The sequence below is a fragment of the Pinus tabuliformis genome, chromosome 1_1 (assembly GCF_031772625.1).
Source record: "Pinus tabuliformis cultivar Carrire ecotype Pingquan chromosome 1_1, CPIR1, whole genome shotgun sequence".
NCBI classification, from domain to species: Eukaryota; Viridiplantae; Streptophyta; class Pinopsida; order Pinales; family Pinaceae; genus Pinus; species Pinus tabuliformis.
In genome coordinates this window covers 397,607,184-397,630,539 of record NC_142297.1, presented here as the reverse complement: position 1 = coordinate 397,630,539, position 23,356 = coordinate 397,607,184, and the positions used below count along the sequence as shown (strand labels likewise).

Genomic DNA, 23,356 nt, shown 5'->3' with positions numbered 1-23,356 from the left:
GGGAAGTACATCCGATCATGTACTGCCTGTGCCATTGCCAAACCGGCCATTAAGAAGCACGGCCTCTATACCCCGTTGCCTACCCCTAGTCGACCGTGGGAATCCATCTCCATGGATTACATGTCAGGCCTTCCTTCCACTAAGCATGGAAATGACTGTGTTTTTGTGGTCGTTGACAGGTTCTCGAAGATGGCCATTATGATGGCCTGCAAGAAGAATATCACAGCAGAAGCCACTGCTAAACTCTTCTTTGAACGAGTGTGGGTGCACTTTGGGATCCCACAGTCTATCATCTCAGATCGGGACAGTCGGTTTCTCAACATATTTTGGTCCAGTCTCTGGTCAATGCTGGACACCAAACTCACGAAGTCCACAGCCTTCCATCCTCAAACTGATGGCCAGACAGAGGTTGTCAATAGGATGATTGTGCACATTCTGCGCATGTATAACTCAAAGCATCCACGCACATGGGACGAGAGCCTCCCCTATGTTCAGCACAGCTACAACCGAGCTCTTCACAGCTCCACTGGCCATAGCCCTTTTCAGGTGGGTTTGGGATTCCAGCCACTATGCCCCATTGATGTGGCCATGCCACTTGCAGCTACTCACATGAATTCAGCTCATGTCCAGTCCGAAACAGATAAGGCCACCAGCTTCATTGAGCGCATCCAACATATTCGCCAGCAGGTCCATGACATTCTTGAGAAATCAAATGCCAAGTACAAGCAGCGACATGATCAACATCGGGTGCCACACAAGTTTCAGGTGGGTGACAAAGTCTGGTTGCATTTGCAAAAGGAACGCCTTACTAGAGCCTATCGGAAATTGAGACCACTCTGATATGGTCCTTACACCATTACTAAGGCTATGGGAGACAATGCATTTGAGCTCAACATTCCCCCATTCCTTGGCCTGCACCCAGTGTTTAATGTGGACCGCCTTCGGCCATACTTTCCACCATTGCTAGACACATCCGACATTGCAAAACAGCTCAAACCCAGAGAATTAAATCCAGATTGCATGGAACAAGCTGCAACTGATCGGATCATGGACACACAGATCAAGAACACTCGCCAACAGAATATGCAACTGTATCGAGTTGTCAAAGCAGACCAACTCCTTCAGCAGGGCAAGTGGCTCACCAGGGAACAAGTTCAGCAGAAGTTTCCTCATCTCATGGAGGAGCTCAACGCAATGGGGACCATTGCTTCCTAAGGGGGGAGGAATGATCCAGGTGGATATTGGTGGCCACCTGCCAAGTCCACCTGGACCCCCACCATTGTCTTTCTCAGCATTTTCAGTTTCCTTAATTGTAGCACAAATTACTATTTTTAGCAGTTTTTCGGGTCCTGAACTTCCGGAGCCGTTTTGAGGCCTTAAACGACGTTTTTTGGGGAATCCGGGGGCAACATGGGTCCATGGAATGGACCGATGTTGCTCGTTCCAACAATGATAGTGCTCGGATAGATCTTTCTAACGAGCTATTGTACGCGTCAAACGAAGATCATATGCCAAAGTTACGACCCCGGGAAGTTGATGTACCAATTTACCCCAAACAGGGCCCACATTGTGGCGTTTCATCTCCTAGGGTTAGGTTTTGGAATGTTAAGGGTTTTTCGATTGTTTCTCAACAATAAATAGGCCCTTGAGCCTCATTGTAAGACAATTCAGAGGCATGTAGCCATCACATCTCTTCTCAGAGATAAGCTACCATCGCCCTAGCTGATTTATTTCCATTTCTGATTGTAAGCATTTTTTATATTTTTCCATTAATGAAATGAAGTATTATTTCCGCTGCATCCTTGTGTATATGGTTATCTCTGTAATTTGTTGCGTTCCTGTTTAAATCCGGATCACATGAATGAAATATCAATTAAATTTTTGTTGGCCTCAAATCTATGTTAGATGTAATTGTTATGCTTCCACTTGCTTCCATCTATCAAGTATGAGATCATACATGGGTTTTAGTGGAGCTTAGTAATCAATATTAGGATAAAATTTGAGATCATACATTATTTTTATTTTGGATTTTTGTAATCAATATAAGGATAAACTTATGTGGAATCATTATCCTCTCAATAAATAAATATATGAAAAAAGAAATAAAATCCAAAACCTTGAATTTTTTTATTTTATGTGATTTTTTTTTGTAGGAAAGTCCTAACCTTACTATAATAAAAGCTAAGGACATTACCTCGTGACTCCTTCCACTCCTTAAGTTTTGAAGATTCAAAACCAAGGACATATTCCCTAAAACTAACCCAAAAATTATGGTTCATTTATGGGAAATCTTTCCTATTACTAATCTTACTTAATTCAATATGGAAGATGACAAGATCTTGGCAGCATGGGACTTCTCAAAGAAAGACAATTTACAATGTTAAGAAACTTTAACGTATATTAATTAACATGGGAAAATATATAACCATTATTTAATGATATGGTAAAAGATATAACCATTATTTATGAATTATTAGTGCCAAATATTTGAAATTGTTTCATCTTAATTTATGAACATTTTTAAATTTTATTTGCGGAAAGACATATAAGACAAGAATGTATTAATTAGGCACTATTACTTGGTGTCATGGAATAGCATGGAATATCTTATCAACTTTTAGACATGTTAGATAACCTATAGAATTGAACATAACATAATATTACCCTAAAAGGTGTTTTCTCACAATTGTAGGTTATTCTCTCATTTAAAAACAAATCCATTTAAAAAAAAATCATGCCTCAACATTGAAATGAAATTGGATTTCTATCTCATACTTCCAAAAAAAGAATGATTCATGATCTATTTTTGATTGTATTTTTTTTTTTTGCTTGTCAAGTTGTCTGTGATCCTCCAACATGTGGCTTGAGGAGCACCCAGGGGCATCTCACACATTGCATAACCCACACCAGCCATATGCTCACTTGTTTTTTTAGCATGTCTCCTCCCCCTAGCACAGGGCACAACTACCCCCATGAGGTTTGATCCTACGCCACCTTGCTAAAGAGACCCATCCTCAATCCGTTCTTCTAATAAGACTTGACTTATTCATGAATTTATTAATGTGAATTACATTATCTATTAAAATTTCCAAAATTCTATGTAAAAGAATAAATTGGACCATTAAAAAGAAAAAAATTCCTATGCCACAAAAAAATTTCCTTCTATGATTTCTTAGATTAAAATTACTTGGAAATTTAAATTTAATAAAAATAAAAATTATATCATTCAGAGATATCACTCATCCTTTTGAAAAAAGGTGTACTATTCTAATATATTTGTAGTTTTATATGTTCTCTTCCAATTTATTTGGGTATGTTTTGTTCTATTTTAATCTATTTGTAGCATTTATATGTTCCATTATAATCTATTTGAACTATAAGATACATAAGAAAATAAAAATGAAAATATTAATTTTAGTTTTCATATATACAAAAGAGAAAGTTGTTGCAGCTATGATATTGCGTCCATTAAATACAACAGGCTGAAAGTTGTCACTAATTTCGACCTCAATAATTATGAGGTTAACAGAATTGAACGTCTCAAACGTGAAATCAATATTTGTGCTATTGCCACTACCGGTGGCAGACTTCAACCCATATCTACAGAAGTGGTATACCTAAATGTATAGTGGTAAAAAGCTAGCGTTAAAAAACGACTGAATCACCAATTCCTCCAGTGGGAAAAAAATTCAAGGGAATCAACCTCAACCACGTTAAACATTCCCATCAACAGAGAAACATGAGAAACATGATGTTGGGTAGAGAAATTAGTTTGAACAATGGCGGTTTTATGGAAAGTTTTCTCTGCCTCTGCCTTCTCTAGGGCAATATGAATATGTCTCTTTTATGGTAGGTTTTCTCTTCCCCTGCTTTGTCTTGGGCAATATGAATATGTCCCTATTATCTTTTCCTCCCTCATGTCTACTCCCATTTCCACCTCCAATTGAAACTTCGATCTCTCACACGCAGATCCTGCATTTTTATCATCTTTGTTTTTACTTTTATGGTCGTTGCGCTATTCCAACCTCCATTGTTGCTGCCGCAGCAGTTAATCAGGGGTTTACGAATCAAGTAAAGAAGACGGCAGAAGTTTCAGCACAGGGCAAGCAAAATCAATTGTCACACAGACAAAACAATGCTTTCTTATGGAACGACACGATTAGAGGTTATGTCAACAACGGCTTGTGGGGTAAAGCGCTGAGGATGTATTATCAAATGCGACGCGCAGGCATAATCCCCGAAAAGTCGGTGTTTATTTCTTTAATCAATGCATGCGCCAAACTATCAGATCTGCAAGCAGGCAGGAAGATTCATGAAGATATCATCGGTGGGGTTTTTGAGTCCGATGTCATTGTGGGCACTGCACTCACCTCGATGTATGCAAAATGCGGGAGTGTAAAGAATGCACGCCAAGTGTTTGATAGAATGCCTGAACGAGATGTTGTGTCATGGAATGCGATGATTGCTGGTTATTCCCAGAATGGCTATTTCCATGAAGCATTGGCGTTCTTCAATAAAATGCAAATGCAGGGAATAAAACCAAACTCTATCACCATGATTAGTATTCTTCCTGTCTGTGCTCATTTATTGGCTCTAGAAGAAGGGAAGCAGATCCACAGTTACGCAATAAGAAGTGGATTTGAATCTGATGTTGTTGTGGGCACTGGGCTTGTGGATATGTATACCAAATGTGGGAATGTTAACGTTGCCCACACATTGTTTGAAAGAATGCCTAACCGAGATGTTGTGTTATGGAATGCAATCATTGCTGGTTATTCACAAAATGGCCACCCCCATGAAGCACTGGCATTCTTTAATGAAATGCAAGTCCAGGGAATAAAACCTGACTCATTTGCCCTCGTTAGTGTTCTTCCCGCGTGTGCCCATTTGTTGGCTTTGGAGCAAGGTAAGCAGATCCATGGCGTTGCAATTAAAACTGGATTCGAATCTGATGTGGTTGTAGGCACTGGTCTTGTAAACTTGTATGCCAAATGTGGGATTATTGACATTGCTCACAAACTGTTTGAAAGACTATCTGGACGAGATGTTGCATCATGGACTGCAATCATTGGGGGTTACTCTCAGAATAGCCATCACCATGAAGCCTTGACATTCTTTATTGAAATGCAAGACCATGGCATAAAACCTGACTCAATCACCTTGGCTGGTATTCTTCCTGCATGTAGTAATCTAATGGCTCTGGAGCAAGGTAAACAGATACACGGTTATGCAATAAGAAATGGATTTGGATCTGATGTTGCTGTCGGCAATGCTCTTGTATACCTGTATGCCAAATGTGGGCACGTAGGCATTGCTCAACAAGTGTTTGAGAATGTGTCAAGTCGAGACGTAGTCTCATGGAATGCAATGATTTTGGCACTTGGAATTCATGGACAAGGTGCCGATGCTCTTGCTCTTTTTTCCCTGATGCAACAGAGAGGCATAAGGCCGGATCATATCACCTTCACTGCTGTTTTGACTGCCTGCTCTCATGCAGCGTTAGTCGACCAGGGCCGGCAATACTTTGAGTCCATGAAATCAGATTATGACCTTACCCCTAAGCTGGAGCAGTATGCATGTTTGGTTGACCTTCTTGGGCGTGCTGGGCATCTACATGAAGCGCATGACGTTATCAATGAGATGCCATTGGAGCCGGATGCTAACGTGTGGGGGGCCTTGCTTGGGGCCTGCAGGGTTCACTACAACATTGAACTTGCAGAACAAGCAGCCAAACAACTTTTTGAATTAGAACCAAACAATGCTGGAAACTATGTACTTTTGTCAAATATCTATGCCGAAGCTTGCAGGTGGGAGGATGTAGTAAGGGTAAGAACACTGATGAAAGAGAGGGGAGTGAAGAAGCAACCGGGATGCAGTTCTGTTGAGTTACATAGAGAGGTACATACGTTCCTCGTGGGAGACAGAACCCATCCTCAATCTGAAAAAATTTATGCAATGTTGGAAACCTTGTATGAGCAAATGAAGAAGTTAGGTTATGTACCCAACACAAATCTTGTGCTCCACGATGTGGAGGAGGAGGTAAAGGAAAACATTCTATGTAGTCATAGTGAAAAGCTAGCCATTAGTTTTGGGATCATCAATACAAACCCAGGCACCCCCATCCGTATCATGAAGAACCTTCGGGTTTGTAATGATTGCCACAATGCCACTACATTCATTTCCAAAATTGTAGGGCGAGAAATTATTGTGAGAGATGCAAACCGTTTCCACCATTTTAAGGCTGGACTGTGTTCTTGTGGAGGTTATTGGTGATGCTAGTTAAACCAAGCAACGAACGTCTATATGCTTTCAAACTAATACTAGCATACTATTCCTTTGTTAGGGAGATGATAATATCTGTCGAACATGCTATATAGTAGTTTGAGGCAGAGTATAATATCTGTCAAACGCGCTATATGGTAGTTTGAGCCTGATTTTTGTGTTTTGGGCTGTCGTATGAACCCTATGTGAAGCAATTCAATATGCACATAACATTGTTTTCAATGTGCAACATTGTTTTGTAACAGGAGATGTAATATATGTTATAGTCATCTCATAGTCCTGGTTACGATTCCTCTAATTTCAACGAAATCAAAGGGTTCTAATGAGAAATGGAAAAGGTGCATACATGACTATGAGAGTACAAAAGAGACACTTGCATCTACATGTTCTATGACAATGTATATATTATTACATTCATGTTGTGTTTTGCTTATATTTCGTAGATTTTTTTGTCTTTTTTTTGGGTAGAATTTGGAATCATGTTTGGTTCTTTGATAAAGAAATAATTTCATATGTTAAATTGATTAGCAGATCTCTGTCCTTTCATCTCATCTCTTGTGTGGTTATGGTCGTTATGATCAACACATAGCATGATTTTCACAATCTTTGATGTAAGTTATCCTTATTGATTTTATAACCAAAACCCGACCTTTCATGATATATGATATCAGATTTGATGCTATTTGTTTGTTGACCATATGTTATGTTTTTCTACAATGTTACTTAAGTAATGAAATTGTATGATTTGCATCCCATCTATGTTAATTAGGAACTTCACTATGACACAAGTAGGACAAGTTGGTAGGAAGGGTGGCAACACTATTCAAAACTAGCACAGGCAAAGCACAACATACATAAAGTGAAAAGCATGGGAGACAATAAAGCACAACAAAAACAAAGTAGCGAGAATCAAACACAACACTAGCCAAGGAACATAGTAAGAGAAGGTGTAACCATCATAAAGGAAAAGGGCCAAATAGGAGAGAAAAAGGAGCAAGCAGGGGTTGCTCAAGGAAAGGAAAAGGATGGGAGACTTTCCAACTAGTAACATAGAATAAAGAGGAAGAAAGGAAGCTTGATCCCATTAGATTGGCCTTGAAAAAGAGAACTGAAGAAGATGTAGAAGGATCAAAAGGGGCTACTTCAAGTGCAATAGGAGAAAAGGAAGGTGGAAGGCTAAGGTGAAAATAGGCTTGAGCAAAAGTAGAAGCCTAATGCACAAGGGGAAGCAAGTAGAGGAAGAGACCCCCTCCAAAGAAGAAAAGATAATAGGAGAATGCTTAGTAGAGGCATATTACCCACCAAAAATTGAGTAACCCCATGGGAGAAATTTTCTCTCCTTCTTTGGATAGCTAGTTGGGCACCAACCTAAAATTTGCTTAATGTATGATGATATGCCACATTCCTCTGCCACTTGCATTGGTCAAACACTGATCCAAAATGGATCCAGTTTTGCCTTCGAATGAAAGTGGGATCAAGTCAAAGTGCTCGTCAATACGATTCCAACAGTGCGAATGACGTGTAAATCCGAGTCCGGATGAAGAAGTTAGAGCTAGTCAAAGTTTATGGAAAATTAGGGCAAAAAAGTCAAAAGTCAAAGGTCAACAGCCAACGGTCAATAGTCAACCTAGTTAATGCCTATGTCAACAGGGACACATGTCAACCCGGGAATGAGCCACGGGTTCTGGATGATGTCAACAGAGGAGGTGACGTGGCGGATTGTGATTGGTTCATAAGGGCAAATCTGGCTTTGACACGTGGCCACCTAGATTTTGCCCAGTTTGGCCTTATTTCCAAAATTTTTGGGATCAGGGAGGATTGAACCCTTGACCTCCTAGAATGGCAATGTTTTCACCAGAACCAGCTCACTGGATGAGCTACCGCAGGCCTTGGTAACAAAAGCGATCAGGTTTTATTTATTGTGTGTTGGGATATTTGCCGGAAAAACGCTGGACAGTCGGGGTCAACCCCACAACCGCCAGACCTTTGAAGTTATGGTTATCATATAGTTCGAAATATCCCACATTCACCGCAAGTCCAAACAACACACGGCATATCATACCATACGGCTAAGGTATCAACCAACGAAACAACCATATCATATCGCATGTACGTTGTAACAACATAACCAACGGCGGAATGGCGGGCGGGGGTTTCGAACCCTCGGCCTTCCAAAATCATATATATGCAACGCTTTAACATAGATCCGCTAACCAACATGTCACAAGTTTGGGCTTGAAACAAAGTCGAACAAATTTTTACCACCAGTGCACACACACCGAGGTGGTTTTATGAAGGCAGAGGTGGTTTTTGCTAAACAGAGAGTGGTTTTGCAGGGACAAAGGCAGTTTTGGACTATTCTAGGGGGTTTGGAGGTCACAGTGGCCAAATATGGTCAAGTTTATACTCGTTTGACTCGAAATTTTGAGCTGAACGCAGTGGTGTGGTCCATTTTCTTATTTAAGACTTTGTTTTCAAGAGCATACATGTAACAACGTTTTGAAGACAAAATAAAGAGGTTAGCTCTGGAAGCGAAAGGACCAGGAGATGTATCTAGGAAGTCTGGTGAACTTGTTTATTAAATTTTGTTGTGTTGATGTGTTTGAATGTGTTTTCAACTTGTTTATGTGTTTATGTTATTTGCAATTTTTTTGATCTGTTGCACTAAGTAACATAAGCGAATTCACATAAAGTTTGTAATACATTTTTCATTAACGGATCAAGTGGTATCAGAGCAGCAAGGTTTTTAAGGTTTGACAAGTTTGTGTGAAGATTTGAGTGCTTATTAGGTTGAGGCTTAGACAAGGTGAAGGTGGATTTGTTGAGGCAAATCCAGAGATTGGAAGGGTCTTTTCACAAAGAAAGATGACAGATGAAAATCCACTTGGGTTAGAATCCCAATTCTTGGATAGTTTCATGATGATACGTGCAATGGTGGAAGAGATGTGTTGTGAGTTTAAGAAGAACAAAGATGAAGGCACTTCATCACCTAAAGATCAAGAAGATAAAGGAAAGGAGGAATGCTTCCTCCACTATCTCCTCCATCATCACCATCATTGTCATCATCATCTTCTTCTTCCCATAAATCTAGTCCTTTTAAGAAGAAAAAGAAGAAATATTCTTTGATCAAATTAGATGTAAAATTTGATTTGCCAATTTATGATGGAGAATTTAACGTTGAAAAGCTTGATAATTGGATAAGACAAATTGAAGTGTATTGCAGGGTGCAAAAAGTTGTTTCAGAAAGGAAGAAGATCCAGCTTGCTAGCCTTTGACTTGGAGGAACCTCACTTGTATGGTGGGAAGACAAGACACAAGCAAATCTCCAAAAGCATGGTAAAATCATTTCAACTTGGAATGGCTTTGTTTCTGATATTAGAAAGAAATTTTATCCTTTGGCTTATATGCAACAAGCAATGATGAGTTGGCAAACACTACGTCAATGAAAAGATCAAAGTGTTCAAAGTTATACTTAGGAATTCCATAAGAGAGCTTTAACATTAGGCATGTCATTGGACTCATTAGAGACATTATTGAAATACATAGGTGGTCTTCATAGTTATTTGAGGCATACCATACTTATGTTTAATCCAACTAGCTTAGATGATGTATCAGTTCAAGCAACTCATCTAGAAGCTAAAGGCAAAAATGTAATCCAAGATGTTGGAAAATCATCCAAACCTATTGAAAGCAAGAATGAAGGCAAGAAGAAACTTAAATGGAAGGAGAAGAAAACAAACACTGTGAAGGAAGATAAACCTTCATGCACTCATTGTAAGAAGGAAGGACACGATGAGGCACACTGCTGGTCATTGCATCTAGAATTGAAGCTTGAGAAGTTTTGGAGTAAAGAGCGAAAGAACGTTGCTGCTATTCAAAAGGACTTGGGATTAGATTTAGGTGACGGGACAATGGTTACAACTACAGGTATAAAAGGTAAAGATTCTAAAGCATCTACAAGTACTTTTTCGCATTCTGTTGATAATGATAATGATGAGAGGAAAAGAAATGAGCTATTTCACATCAGAGTCATTTCCAAGCATACTAAAATTGATACTTTAATTGATAGTGTATCACAACTTAATTTGATTTCTGAAGCAATTGTAAAGAAGTTGGGTCTAGAAACAAAACTTCATAAAAAGCCATATCCATTAGGTTGGGTGTGTGATAAAACTAAGCTACAAGTTACGAAACAATGTAAACTTCGTTTTGCTATTGGGTCAAAGTTTGTAGATGAGGTTGAGTTAGACATAGTCCCATTGGACATATGTGGAATTGTATTAGGAAGTCCATACTTGTACGATAGAAATGCTATCTTCTATCGAACTAAAAATAAGTATCAACTCACTAAGGATGGAATTGAATATATTGTAAAGGCTCATAAACTCAAAGATAACTTCTCTCTCATAAATTCAAGATAGATGAAAATAATTGTAAATTCAAGTAAACAATTTTTACTTATGATTGTAAAAGCAAAGGATATTGATAAAGCCAATGCTTTCCAAGGCTGTAATCCTAAACAAATAGCAAATCTATTTAAAGTTGTTTCTGATTATGATATTCTATTTCAGCCTAAAGGGCTTCCACCCAAGCGAGAGATAGAACATGAGATTTATTTGCAGCAAAATGCTCCACTACCTAACATTGGAATGTACAAGTTATCAGTTCTAGAGAATGCAGAGATAAAGAAGCAGGTATAGGAGTTGCTCGATCAAAGGGTTTATTCGACCAAGCACATCATCGTGCGGATCACCTATTGTGTTAGTGCGAAAGAGAGATGGTTCGTGGAGAATGTGCATTGATTTTAGAGCATTAAATAAAATCACAATAAAAAATCATTATCCTCTTCCTCGTTTTGATGATTTGTTAGATCTGTTAAAAGATGTAGTTTACTTCTCTAAATTGGACTTGTGAAGTGGCTACTATCAAATTAGAGTTGCAGAACAAGATGTATGGAAGACTGCTTTCAAAACAAAGCAAGGACTCTATGAATGGATGCTTATGCCTTTTGGTTTAACTAACGCTCCAACTACATTCATGCGAGTCATGAATGATGTATTTAGACCATTCATTGATGATTTTGTAATAGTCTATTTAGATGATATTCTTGTTTTCAGTAGAACATGGGATGAACATGTAAAGCAGATTTTAGATGTTTTGAAAAGAGAAAATCTCTATGTAAAACTGTCAAAACGTGAATATGGCAGAACTTCTTTGAATTATTTGGGTTATATTGTAAGGGGTGGTGAATTGAAGATAGATCCCTCTAAAGTTGAAGTCATTGTAAATTGGCCTAAGCCCAATACTGCTACAGAAGTTAGAAGTTTCTTAGGGGAAACACAATATTGGAGAAAGTTTATTCCTAACTTTTCTTTGATTGCAGCTCCTTTATATGCTTTGACAAGCGTGAAACAAGTGTTTCAGTGGGGAGGGAAATAGTAGAAGGCCTTCGACACATTGAAAGAAAGGATCAGTACAACGCCAGTACTAACATATTTGCTTACAACCATGCAAAACACTTTTCTACTCAGAGATCTCCTTTTAAGACTTGTTTTGGTTTTATACCAAAGTCTCCCTTGGATTTTGTCTTTCGTAAAGACATAGAAGTTAATGGACATAGTGATGTGGACAAAGCAACCAAGTTCATTGAACAAATCCAGGAAATTCACCAGGCAATACACGAACGGCTAGAAAGAAGCCAAGCAAAGTATAATGCGTGACATGACAAGCATCGAGTTGAGCATAGTTTTCAAGTTGGTGATCAAGTCTGGTTGTACATCAGCAAAGAAAGACTACAAGGGGAAGGTAAGAAGTTGAAACCAATTAGATATGGTCCTTTCAAAATACTTGATAAAATTGGTGAAAATGCTTTCCGCCTAGATCTACTAGCTTATATGCAGATTTATTCCATAGTAAATGTTGAAAACTTGCGATTGTATGAACCTTCATTGATTGAAGATCTCGAAGAGCAAGGTCAGCTACCTTCCACTGAAGATATTTTGCTTGAGTATCTAAATGAGCTACAAGAGGACACAGTTCTTGACAGGAAGATAAGGACTTCACGACAAGGAAATGTTGAGTATCTTCGAGTTGGACTCAAAAGTACAAATCGAAGTAAAGCACGATGGATAGAGATTGGAAAAGTGAAGGAAATTTATCCTCATGCACTTAACAACTAAAACCAACTTTTGGTGGTCCAAAAGCTTCTAGTGGGGAGGAGTGATCCAAAATGTATTCAGTTTTGACTCCAGATCAAAGTCTTCAAATGCAGATGAAAGTGGGATCAAGTCAAAGTGCTCGTCGATACGATTCCAATGGTGTGAACGTCGCGTAAATCCTAGTCTGGATGAAGAAGTTAGAGCCAATCAAAGTTTATGGAAAATTAGGGAAAAAAAGTCAAAAGTCAACTTGGTTAATGCCTACGCTAGCAAGGACATGTGTCAACCTGGGAATGAGCCAAGGGTCCTGGATGATGTCAGCAGAGAAGGTGATGTGGCAGATTATGATTGGTTCATATGGGCCAATCGGCGCTGACACGTGGCCACTCGGATTTTTCCCAATTTGGCCTTATTTCCAAAATTTTATGGATCAAGGAGGATCGAACACCTGACCTCCCGAAATGGAAACATTTTCACCGGAACCAATGCACTGGATGAGCTACTGTAAGCATTGGTAACAAAATTGATCAGGTTTTATTTATTGTGTGTCAGGATATTCACCGGAAAAATGTCGGACAGTCGGGGTCAACCCCACGACCGCCAGACCTTTGAAGTTATGGTTATCATATAGTTTTAAATATCCCACATTCACCGCAAGTCCAAACAACACATGGTATATCATACCATACGGCTACGGTATCAACCAACGGAACAACCATATCATATCACATGTACGTTGTAACAACATAACCAATGGCATAATGGTTGGGCGGGGTTTCGAACCCTTGACCTTCCAAAACCATATATATGCAACGCTTTAACATACCTCCGCTAACCAACATGTCACAAGTTCAGGCTTGAAACAAAGTCGGACAAATTTGTATTAAAACTATTGCAGGTGCTGAACGTGCCATACCATTAATGCGCAGACCGAGGTGGTTTTATGTAGGAAGAGGTGGTTTTTGCCAAATAGAGAGTGGTTTTGCAGGGACAGAGGCGGTTTTGGACCATTCCAAGGGGCCTGGAGGGCACAATGGCCAAATATGGTCGGGTTTATACTTGATTGACTCGAAATTTTGAGCTGAACACAGTGGTGAGGTCCATTTTCTTATTTGAGACTATGTTTTCGAGCTCATACTTGTAACAACATTTTGAAGACAAAATAAAGAGGTCAGCACTAGAAGTGAAAGGACCAGGAGATGTAGCCACGAAGTCTGGTGAAATCCTTTATTAAATTTTGCTGTGTTGATGTGTTTGAATGTGTTTTTAACTTGTTTATGTGTTTATGTTATTTGAAATCTTTTCAATCCGTTGCACTAAGTAACATACGTGAATTCACATAAAGTTTGTAATATCTTTTTCATTAATAGATCAAACACCTCCTAGCATTTGGCATTCTTCTTGAATGAAGGTGGGTCACCACTCTGTAGGTACTTTAACCATTTTGCAATCATGTGCTTTTACTTAATGTTTTGGGCATTTTAACATGGATTAAGGAGTGATATGGATGATTGACCGACCTTGATTGAAAACTTGTTCTCACACCTTACTAAGGGAGTTAGTTTTTGACCCTAGTCTAGTGGAACCTCCTTTGAGGCCTTAAGGTTATAGGAGGGGCACTACTTTGGAAAACTTGGATTGAAGTAGCATGTCCATAACCTTTCCATGCTCACCACTTTTCACCATTCCCCTAATTTCATGTCCATACTTTGGGTTTGTTGTCATTGGTTCATTGAAACTAACACCCTCATGTCTTCATCCTTGAGTTTGGGTCAAAAGCTTTGCCCTGGAGGTTGATTCAGTTATAAGAAAGGTAAAAGCATAAAATGTCTACCATGAAAGAAAAGAAAAGTGAAATTGCAAAAGATAGTTGGAACACTAATTAGTGTGTGGGAAAAATCCTAACATGAGCTTTACCCCCCTCATTAGCCATCACTTGGTTCCAGAGCACTAGACATAATAAAGGAACCATTGCATGTCCAACTCTAATGAGAGAGAGGCTGACTCATTGTTAAGGGGTAAATCAATGTTATATCATTAAAATTAAGCTTGGACACTTGAGCTATCCTCTTCATCAAAGCATAATAAAATACAAGTAAAGGAGCACTAGAGGCGTGGAAAATAGGGCAATGAAAGGGGTACCTCATGCCTCCATGATAGTTCCCTCCATACATCTATACACTTAGGATGATGGACCTCCATCAGTTGGTCCCATGACCATGGCACCTAGCCATAGAGAATTTCCCCTTTGTTGCTACATTATCATTAAAACCTATGAATTGAAGGGTTGACCTAAGACATGCCACCTACCCTTAGGGCTAGAAGCATCTAATCGACTTGTCATCTAGCCATCCCTAACACTGGTAGGGAACAATTTTACAGGACTTGGTCTAGTTAGATGTTTAAAGGTGATCCTAGTTTGAAGTATTATTATGCCCTTAGCAATTAAGTATGGTCCACTACGATGCATCTATGGTCATTGTCTCTAATGATTGGTAACTTTCATTGGAATTTGAGATGGTTTTACCATGTGGTCTTTTGCATAGCAATAGAGGCCTTGATGGCACACTTCATGCCTCCACTACCCATGATGCCAAGGTTGTATCTCACTTCCAGAGAGTAATAATGATCTTTTAGATGCAACGTTTCCCCTCTAGAGTAGAGCATTAGGAAATTTCAAGATTATTCCCTTACATCATCCATAGATGCTGAAATGTTGAGCTTTCTTTTCTTGGTGTTGGAGATTCTTGTTGATGTGTCCAATAGACCCAACATTCCCTAGGCTAGCCTTGACACTATTTGAAGTGCATGACTTGATTTGGAGTCTAGATGATGATGGTCATCCCTAAGATGACAAGGGAGGGCTTGTTCTACGACTTGGAGTGAAAATGTTAGAGAGAGATTGTGCCACGTCATACTTCTAGCCCCCTTGAAGATGACATAGAGCACCCAAAGTAGGATTTTGATATTTGGTGACATTTTGAGGCATGCCTTGAGGGCTTCCCTCAATGAGGGCGTTGATTATGAGGATGGGACATGTCCCTTGCCCATTTCATGCACTTTCATAGCATTTATTTCCACAAAAGGGCATGATGTCATGCTTGAGGAGAGTTTCAACCCACGTGTGGGATTTTGTGGCATATTTTTGTTATTATGAGCCATTGGGTTGACTTGTATCTCATTTTCTTCATTCATACTCAAAATTAAACTTGTCATAGGGCTTTTAGGCTAATATTTTGTTGTAGAATGGAAGGATAGACCTCATATAAATTGAGGATCCTTCCATTCATTATATTCATAATCACACTTGGATTTCAACCTATTCTTAAGAGCTTGGCTTAGCCTTTGTTGAACTCGCTACATTTTTATGGTGCTCTTGCTATTAGAGATTGACTTATGTCTTGGAGCTGCCTTTTTGGAATCGAAAGAATGCTTTTTCATGGAAGAGTTGTAAGTGTTTTGCAAAATTTTCATTGTTTTACATGTAATTAGTTATTGCTAAGTTTTTTCTATGTTGCATGTCTAAATGCAATTTTTTTATGGATAATATTGGATAATTTTTGCATGTTGATTGTTTCTATCTAGAAATCCGTGGGAGACATCCTAATGTGCTTCTCTTATTTAATTTCTCCCCTCAAAATTCTTTTTAGGTTTTATACAAGTGGAAACAAGAGTTATCCCCCCCTTTACTCCAAGCATATGTCCTTTATCTCTTGAAGTGGACCTAAAGAATCCATCACCCATGTATGATTACGCACTAACTGTTGGAAAATGTAATTAGTTTCAGTCTTCATAATTTTCATTATACTCATATCAATATGTATTTGTTATGTAATAACAAAAAGAAGAAAGAACAATTATTGTTTTACAGCATGGGTTTCATGCTTCTTTTGATTGGTCTTCTAGGTAAAGCATGTTCTTCATGCTTATAGGGTTTGTCATGTCATAAGATTTATTGTCATCAGTGAGGATAGTCAAATAAGACTCCTAACACAAGTCGTCCCTGACAGAGACAAGTCAGCCCAGAAAGGGGTGTTCGACCCACATAAATGAGTATAAATAGAAGTAGTTGGACCTCATTTGCTCACCAATTCGATCTATAATAAAGAAGCTCGATTTGAAGTGAAAAGATCAAGAAAGGCCAAGAAGGAAGAATTAGAAATTGGAAGGAAGGAAAAATAAAGTTCTTCCCTAGTTTTCTCTCACATGTGCAAAGTAGTTGTGGTGCTGCAAGGCTTGAAGTTGCAACATTACTGCAGGCCTACAATTTTGAAGTGAGGGGGATAAAATTCTGAGTTTGATGCGGTTTTGGAAGTATTTTTTTCTCATTGACTTGGTTTGACTTTGACCTAATTGGAGGGTCTTCTTGGAGGGTTGACTTGGTGCTAGGAGGCTTTGGTCTTGTGGTTTGGGTCTTGGTTTTCTGAAATTTGAAGGAGGTTCTATAAGAAGAGAAGATATTTTTTGGGTTTTCCCCTTGGAGGGATTTACCTTGGCTTGGAGCCTAACCTCTGTCCATTGTCTCTGCTTTTTTCTTCTCTTATTATTTGTTTGATGAAAAGATATAATAAAGAAATACAAGAAGATAAATAAAGGTCACAAGAAAATATTAAGGAATAAGGAGAAAATGGAATTAATAACTACCCTACTATATTCTCCAACATGGTATCGGAGCTAAGGTGAACAAGAGAAGGCAGCTGGAAGGACACAAAGAAGTATTTGCTTTTCAAGGGGAATCATTTGTAGAAGAATACCTATTGACCTCGAAGGAGGGCTACTACATTGAAGAAGACCTCATCATCAAGCTCTCACTAAAGAAAGAACAAAGCTCTCATTGGAATTTCTCTTGCATACTTCATCTTGACAAAGAAGGAAGCAACAAGGAGTTTTGGATCTCTTTTGAAGTTGTTTGAAGACATAATTGTTGAAGGCATCCTAGAAGACATCAATCTAGGGCATCTTTGAAGTCTCCTAAGAGGTCTTGAAAACATCAAGTCAATCTGAGAGGCATCATCAAGAAGGAATTTTGAAAAGTAAGTGTTAGATCGTTTTCTATACCTCAACCTACAAATCATATGGATACATTTTGCAAGGAAAGCAACAAGCTTGGTGGATCAACAAACTTCCTAGCTTGGAAGAAAATGATTGACTTGGCACTCACAAAGAATGAAGTTATGGAATATGTCCTTGTAGAAGTGGTTGAATCTAGCAAAGAGAAGAGTTAAGAGTTAGAAAAGTACACGAAGGGAGAGGTAAGAGTACAAAGAATCATTGTGGAATCAATAAAAAATCATCTTGTTCCCTTCGTTTCTGATTTGAAGACATCAAAGGCTATGTATGATATGTTGGTAAAGTTGTACTCCATAAGTACAAAAGGGAAAAAAATTTCGTTGAGGAATCAACTATATAGAATAAGGAAATAAAAGCATGAAGACATGACCACCTATCTGATGAAGATCTCAAAAATAAGAGAGAATTTGCAAGGGCTTGGGGAGACTATTTCTGACTCTGAAATGACTCTTTGTGTATTGAATGCTTTGCCACCTGATTGGAGTAGTTTTGCAACTAGCATCTACTCAAAGAAAGATACTACACCCTTTTATGAATTGTGGGCTCAATTTATCTTGGAAGAATCTAGGATCAAGGCAAAGGATGATACTGAATCAAATGAAATATCTCAAGCCTTCATTTCAAGAACTAAGAAGTTGAGGAAAGGGAAGTTTGGAAAGTCCAAGAAGAAGACAAACATGTCCAAGATTCAATGCTTTGGGTGCAATGAGTATGGAAACTATAAAAGGGATTGTCCAAACATCAAAGTGAACAACAAAAGGAAGGAAAAAAGTGCATCTCACATAGTCGATGAAATGAGAGAACCTAAGAAGAAGCCAAAAGGTGAAGATCCCAAGGATCTTTATTATTGAAGGAAGTCTCATCTCTGTCAGGTTCTTTATTATTTTGTCTTTGTTTTATGTAGAAAGTAGAGTAGCATGTATTATTATTATAAGGAGAGTCTTGGTTTTATAAAAGGCATGACATCATGGATAGAAGCACATGATAATAGAAATATTAGAATCTACTTGTTTAATTTTCTTTGGGAAAGATCGTATAGTTTTAAATTTAAATATAATGGGAAGTTTGGGACCATAATGCATATTATTATTCACTTGAGCAATTTCTAATATCATGTTAGAGGTGGTCATTTTGAAAAGAAGGATCATCAAGATCCTATAAGAATCATCATTATGGAAGATTCTTGGAAGCAACATTATAACTGATATATATTCCATCTAGTTTGAAAACAACATGTCTAAAGGATGAAGGAATGCTAATGGTCTTTCTCTTATTGGAAAGGAAACCTATCTTTGACAGGTATAAAGAAGCAAGCTTGTTCAAAGGATAGCTAGATGATTATACGAAAACAAAGGCATGCAAATTATTCCCTAGAGCATGGTTCATATTTACAAGAATCATGAAGGAAGAGTTAGTTAAGAATGAGCTTGGTAAGACTTCCATATGGCTTCATAATATGCTTTGGAATAGATAGAGATCAAGACTTGCATGGTAGATGACAATATTGATCAACATTAAGTATAATATCTAAAAGAAAGAAAGGGAGTTAACAGTAACAACTCCAAGGAAGGTATTATAGTTTGCTAATCAAGCTTGATCCATGGGCACTCTAATGACTGCATAAAGAAAGATTCGTATGGATATGGATCATGCGAAAGGAAGTTGATCTCGAAGAACTAAAGTGAGATTATGCTTTGGTAAGAAGGGCCATCATGAGAAGGTAATTATGATATTTAAATTTTAATATTGTTTATTTGGTTAACATATTGTATGGCTACCTAGTAGGATGTTGCCAGGATGCATGATGATAAATGAGGCAAGTTCAACTGTGAACAAACATATGATATGATTATATGATTTTGGCAATTAAGAAGTTAGGGTGTTCACATCATCACCTTGAGAATGAAAGGTAGCAGTGAAAGAATATAACCTGATGTTCATAAAAAAAAGCCACTTTTATGCTTAAAGGAGATATGGATAGCTTGGAGTTTGATAAGGTTCAATATAATTCCTTCATTGATGATGATTGGAAGAAAGTCATGTGAAATTTTGATGGCCTAAATCCCATCACTAGATTGAAGAAAGAAGATGGCTCCACAACATCCTAAAAAGAAGAAGAAGAAAGCTCGATATAATGAGATGCGAAGGAAAGAGGGAGCTATGCAACTATCCCCATGAAAAACTAGTAGCTGATACACTTATGAAGACAAGCTAGAGAGCTTGTGGCTATGACTTCCCAATTGAAAGGAAGTTAGGGATCTCCTCTATATTTGAGAAAGGAGTCTCCTTAAATAGCAACAATGATCTATTCCCTAATCAAAAGGGAATGGGGATCTCCTATCTGGTTGAGAGGGAGTATTGATGGACATCAAATTTGTATTTTCTTCTTCACATGTTATGCATTTGACCAGGACTAACATCCATAAGTCTAAGTGAAGGCCTTGGAGGGAGAATGGAGAATGGAGGATTGGATAAGCATATGTGATTTCCTTGAGGATAGAAAAATCCAAGAAAGGAAATGGACTGACACTCTTTGAGGATTGGAAATGTATCCAATACAAGAGTGGTCGAAGACGACTAATATTCTTTGACGATTGATAATCCAAGATAAGAATAGTCCTAAAAGGACATACCTAGTGAACATCCGGGGGGTATGTACCTTGAAGAGGTAGTGTGGTATTTCACATAAAGTCTCCAAACATGATGCTCTTGTATAGAAAAAGCTTGTCAAATTAAGGCCTTACTATGTTGACAATGTTGGTCATGATGTTGACGCTTAAAGGGGTATTCAATCCACATAGAAGAGTATAAATAGAACCAGTTCGACCTCATTTTCTCACCAATGTGATCTCTAATAAAGAAGCTCAATATGAAGTATGAGATCAAGAAGAAGGAAAAGAAAGGAAAGGAAGGAAGAAGCAAAAGTTGGAAGGAAGGAAAATCAAAGTTTTGCCCTAGTTTTCTCTCACATGTGCGAAGTAGCTGTGGTGCTGCAGGGGCCAAAGTTGCAGGATTAATGTAGGTCCAAAATTTTGAAGCTGGGGGGCTGAAATTCTGAGTTTGATGCAATTTTGGAAGTGTTTGTCTCTCATTGACTTGGTTTGACTTTGACCTAATTGGAGGGTCTTCTTGGAGGGTTGACTTGGTTCTAGGAGGAGGCTTTGGTCTTGTGGTTTGGGTCTTGTTTTTTTCATTTGAAGCATATTCTATAAGAAGAGAAGATATTTTTTGGGTTTTCCCCTTGGGGGGGTTTTTCCCTAGCTTGGAACTTAACCTCTGTGTCCATTGCCTTTACTTTTTTTTTTTCTCTTGTTATTTTTTTGATGAAAATATCTAATAAATAGTTACAAGAAGATAAATAAAGTTCACAAGAAAATATTAAGGAATAAGGAGAAAGTTGAATTAATAGCTGCCCTACTATATTCGCCAACATTGACAACCTTTTTGTTGATAAAAAGCCTTTGAAAATTAACATTTTTTCTTCTTTCTATTTTTTAAGCCTTTTAAGGGAAGTTGCTAGGTTATTTAGCTAGGATCAAATTTATTTAGGGAAATTGTGGATGATTGTTAATGGTAATAAAACTTGAGATTTTTCTTTGTAATCCTTTTAACTCAAAATCTTGCCACTTGCTTGGCAAAACTTCTCTTAGGAGGGCTAACATCATCCTTAACTAAGTATTTTGTGCCCTAGAAACTCTAACCTAAGCAAGGGCTTCAACTCGAAGCTTAATTGGAGGGTTTGCTTTATTACTTTGTTCATATTATATTTTAGTAAACCCTTTCTTTGACTCATATGTTCCTAGGAACTCCTTTTTTGATTCATATCAATAAACCATAGGTCAAGGGAAAATTTTAAGGATGAAAATTTATCTTGAAGTTTAAAAACATTGGCGAATCTCACTAGTCCCTAATATGAAAACTATAAAATGTTTATTGATGTATTTGTAAAATTATTCAAATTTATAATGATTTTATATATAACATCTATATAATGTTGGTGATTTTTAAGGTAAAATAATTTTATATTGTAAAATTTGGGCAAATCATTTTTATAAAAAATAAAAATTGGCAAATTGTTTTTGTGCAAAAATCATGGAAAATTAGCCCACCTATGAATATTAGCCCCTAAAATTTTCCACTGATAGGTCTAATGTATCTTTTCTAGTCTAGGTGCATGACATGCTGTTCCTTATTAAAGAATATTGAGCCATTTTCCATCTTTGAAGTATCTCCACCTGGCCTATGCTTTTATCAGCTTGAACCTTATAACATATAATGTCCTCTTAGGTGACCAATGGGAAGCCTCCCTTGTGACACAGTTCCACTAAAGAGTAGGATGAAGATTGCCAAGGTGACAACGAAAATCTACCTCATTGTTGCAACAAGGTTGGCCTTTGCTTCATGAGTCCTATCACGAGGTGTTAGATCCCTATACTACTAGTGTAGCCCCTTATTATTATTAGTGCAATCCCAATATGGTATTGTTGTGCCCATGTAGTCCCCATGTTGTTATTATTATGCTCCATAGAAGCCCACTATTATTATTGTGCCCCTACAATATTATTGTTATGTAGGTAGGAGAGGGCAAGATTGATCATCCAATAGATTTTGCGAGCATAAAGGTATCCAAAGCTGAGAAGAATTACTCCACCAAAGAGCATGAAGGGATGACAATGGTCTACGCATTGCTGAAATTCAGGCATTATTTACTGGGCTAACACTTTAAGATGTACACAGATCACTCTGCACTGAATTATCTGGTCAATAAGCCTATGTTGGGGGGGAAGATCTGCCGATGGTTGCTATTGTTCCAGGAGTATGACTTCAAGGTGATTGTGAAGCCTGGAAGGTTAAATGCGGGAACAGACCATATATCAAGGATCGAAACAGAGGAAGAACCCAGTAGCTTGGATGAATGATTGCCAGACGCGTAACTCTTTGCGATACGCGTCACAGGTGACCATTTTACTAACATTATTTAGTTTTTAACGACGGAAATAGCTCTGGAAGGTTATACTACTCAATAAAATGAGTTAGTAGTTCATGCCACTAATTTTTCAATAATTGCGGGTCATTTGTATAAGATGGGGATGAGTGAAATATTGTGAAGGTATGTTCCAGAGATTGAACGCAAAAGTATCCTCGCTAAAGCCCATGGGGGAGTGGAAGGAGGCCACTATGCAGGGAAAGCGACTATGCAAAATATTTTACGCATTGGGTTATGGTGGCCAACGTTACACAAGGATTCTAAGGCATATTGTAAGGTATGCAATGCTTGCCAAAGGATGGGGCAGCCTTCGTGAAGGGATGAATTGCCTTTAAATCCCCAAGTTTCATTGTAGATATTTGAGAAATGGGCCATTGATTTTATAGCTCCCAAACAACCACGAGGAAAGAAGACAGGCGCACGATATATTTTTACTGCGACAGAGTATTTAACCGGATAGGCGGAAGCATAGCTAGTGACGGACTGTACAATTGCCACAGCTGCGAAGTTTCTCTTCCAGTATGTCTTAACACGGTTTGGATTTCCTAAGATTCTAATGAGTGATTAGGGTACACATTTCCTGAATGAAATAATCAACGCGATGTTGGAAGAATTTTAGGTATATCATCAGAAAAGCACGCCCTATCACCCACAGGCGAATGGAGGGGTGTAAGCTTTTAATAAGATCGTGGATCATGCATTGACAATGTTTTGCAGCGTTAGAGGAATGACTGGGACATGCACGTACCTGTTGTATTATGGGTTTATATAATGACATGTAAGAAATTGACAAGACAAATGCCATTCAGGCTGGTCTATGGAATTGAAGCTGCAATGCCGATGGAGTATAGTGTTCCCA

The 23,356-nt window shown here is 38.2% G+C and overlaps 1 pseudogene; it reads left to right on the top strand.

The window, feature by feature from the left end:
- Nucleotides 1-3,516: 3,516 nt before the first annotated feature.
- Nucleotides 3,517-6,715, top strand: LOC149213314 (pentatricopeptide repeat-containing protein At3g12770 pseudogene; annotated as a pseudogene).
- Nucleotides 6,716-23,356: the final 16,641 nt, after the last annotated feature.